Source organism: Nicotiana attenuata, unplaced genomic scaffold, assembly GCF_001879085.1.
Source record: "Nicotiana attenuata strain UT unplaced genomic scaffold, NIATTr2, whole genome shotgun sequence".
Lineage (NCBI taxonomy): Eukaryota > Viridiplantae > Streptophyta > Magnoliopsida > Solanales > Solanaceae > Nicotiana > Nicotiana attenuata.
In genome coordinates, this window is record NW_017674146.1 from 73,806 (window position 1) to 77,251 (window position 3,446).

Genomic DNA, 3,446 nt, shown 5'->3' on the forward strand with positions numbered 1-3,446 from the left:
ATATATATATATTATAAATAGATATTTAGTTCTATATTACAATATAGTTAGATAAATCAAATAATTTTTTTAAAACTTTTTCATATAAAAATATTTCTCAACATATGTTCTTTTAAAAAGTTAGAGTGATGGACTGGTTTTGAGGACATTTTTGTAAACAAGCAATTCTTTTAGAAATTGTTCAATGCTTTAATTCATCAAACCAAACAATGGATAAGAAATATGTCAGCATAACTAATACCAGCATTACTAATACACCATATTTAGCATTATTCATATGCACCCTACCAAACGACCCCTAAATACCCTAATTTAAGGCACTAATATGGATTGTATATAATTTGTAAATAATCCTTATTTAGAGCGGGTAATATACAAAATTAGGAAATTTTTGGTAAATAAGTTTCAAATATTGTATAGGAAGGAAAAAATCCCAAAAATATATTGACTGCAGTTAATGTTCTGCATCACTGAATTAGAGGGTGTTTGGATTGGCTTATAAAAAGTACTCCCTCTGTTTCATATTAAATGAAGTACTTTCCTTTTTAGTCTGTTCCAAAATAAATGACATATTTCTAAATTTGGAAATAATTCAACTTTAAACTCTTCATTTTACTCTTTTTGCCCTTAATGAGAAGCTTTTATAGCCACACAAATGGCATGGTCCCACAAACCTTTTACCCCTTAAGCTTTTAAGACCACAACTTTTAAAAGTCTTCTTCTTTTTTCTTAAACTCCGTGCCGAGAACTACCTCAAACAATATGAAACGGAGGGAGTAGCTTTTAAGCTAAAAGCCAAAAGCCATAAGTTGGTAACTTTTGGCTTTTGGCTTATTTTTGTATTTTTTTTATGCCTAAAAGTAAGTGCTTTTAAGCACTTTTTATCATTGTCAAACACCACACAAACTAAAAAAATGCTTAAAAGCCAATAAACACTTAAAATAAGCCAATCCAAACACCCTCTTAAACTTATAAATTCTACTCCAACCTTGCATGCAAAGAAAAGAATAAAGAGTTATACAAGAAGATGCAGGCTTTACTGGGGCATCATATAAGATATGTAGCACGACTGTTACTTAAAAATACTACTCCCTCCGTTTCAGTTTATGTGAACCTATTTCCTTTTTGGTTTGTTCAAAAAAGAATAACCCCTTTCTAAATTTGGAAATAATTTAGCTTAAACTTCCAATTCTACCCTTAATGAGAAGCTTTTATCACCACATAAATACTGTGGACCCCCTTTTTGACTTGCTTAGGACAACAAATTTCAAAAATCTTATTTTTTCTTAAACTCCGTGCCTAGTCAAACAAGTTTACAAATTGATGTAAGTTGGATAAAGTCTGCGGAAAAGAAACGCACTCCTGAATCTATCAGCCTTTTGTCCTCATCTTTTTGTTTCAAACTATAGCGTAAAAATTAAGTCGTGAATTATATTGCAACAACTTTGTGACCTTTTACGACACCCACTACAACTATATCTTAGGATCTCGCCCTTTTAAGAGCTTTACTAACAAACAACCATCTGAATTTTGTGTTGCCTCAAAACACCATGTCTTGGTTGAACTTGCAGAGACTCCTACCAACTCGGAAAATATGGAAGCTCTTTTCGACCAAGTTACAAACCAAATTCCACAAAGTACTCGGTAAATCCAAAGTCATTAAGAAATCCAAGAAACCAAATTCTTTCAGCAAAGCTAGCAAGAAATTAGCACCGTGGCCAGTCTTTCGAGTTCAATTCAAAACCAAGGGCTCAAACAAGTTCAAACACAAGTCAAAGTACAGATCTACTCTCAAGTACCACAAGAAAGCAGCACCTGTATATATTGATCAGCTGTTCATTGAGGATGTATCGGTGGTAAAGGAGAAATATGTCCAGCTCACAGCAAAAACAGCAAACAAGGACATAAAACAAGTTTGTGTAATGGAAACAGAGCAAGCTGAGATCCATCTAGGGAAAAGAAGTGTCCCAAGTACGAGCATGGTTGATGAGAATCCTAATGATCAACAGCAATTAGTTGCAGCGGATGAGATGTGGGAATCGTTGACATTGGCATCTCCACAATTGCATTGCATTAATGAAAGAGCAGAGGAGTTCATAGCTAAATTCCGTGCAAATATGCGGCAACAGAATTTGTTGGCCCGTCGTTTGTAGTATTAATTCTTCTTTAGAACCTCTCTTTTGTTGTTCAAATAAACTTATTTCGTAATGATATAGTTTATCTTTACATTGACTGCAATAGAGAATGAAAACTTAATATAAATTGAGAATATTATCCACGTATTCTCATGAATTAGAAGAAGCTCATATCCCAATTTTTAGTTCTGGTACATGCCCCCAACGACTCCATGGTGCTTGCGGCAAGCCTTTATATTACATCACTACCTAACCTTTTCACAGTAGAAGACTTTCTATTGCTAAACACAATGGGCCAATGCACAATATAGTCTCTGTCGTGCACTCACAAGTTAGAAATGCGCACACAACGACGCAGAAAGAAGACTAATATAGTATACCAGAGTAAAGGCTTCAAACAAACAACACCCAACGACACAAAGGCAAGTACAGAAAGAGGTTGTAAATAGCCTGAGGCAAAGAAAAAAACTGAGGAGATACACGTTAAGCTCTAAAAATAAATTCTAAATATCCAAGAGACCCAAGCATACACCAACCCTATGCCTATATTACAACGTAATTACACCACCAGAGATACTTTCCAATTCTCCAGCATCTCCCCTACATATGTTCTTTTTATATGGGTGGTGCGGAAGTCTATGTCATGCAGTGCTACACAATGTTGTTAAGGTACTAAAATCATAGAAGAAAAAGACCTTGAACAAGCCCAAGACAAAACTCTTCATCGTAATTTAATTTTCGACTATGCAACTATCATAGACATTTCCACCTAAGACTAGCACAAGGTCCAACTAATGTTTCCTCCCTAAAGAGGTTAACAATTTGGCCACATCCCAAACTCAGTGAAGAAAGTCCTTCATTGGATCATCCTGGTGAATCCTCTTCACCCTGTATGCTTCGATATCTTCAAGTGTTACCTGTACATGCAAATGTCGTTAGAAAGGACCAAGAAGCAGATAAGCACCAGCAGAAAGATAAAAATGAAAATGTAGATGTACCTCGTCATTATACTTGACATTATATTTCCTCTTCCGTTCGTCTTTTTCTTCTCGCCTCTTCTCTTCCTGCTCAACAAGCAAAATAGATTTGATTAGCATGTCAGGAAATCAGAAGCTCTAGAGCCAACTGAGAATCTAAATAGCTGTCAAAAGATGGATCCAGTCAGGTTATCATAAAATTAAAAAATAAAAAAGGTCAGGTAATCATATCTTCCCAACCCCAACCTTGGCAGTCCTAAGAAACATCGCTCCCCGCCTCCTCCGAGTCTCCTTTATTCATTTTTGTGTGTGTGTGTGGGGGGGGAGGGGGGGG

At 35.6% G+C, this 3,446-nt stretch overlaps 1 pseudogene; it reads right to left on the minus strand.

The window, feature by feature from the left end:
• Positions 1-2,562: 2,562 nt before the first annotated feature.
• Positions 2,563-3,446, minus strand: part of LOC109218091 — a 6,288-nt pseudogene continuing 5,404 nt past the window's right edge.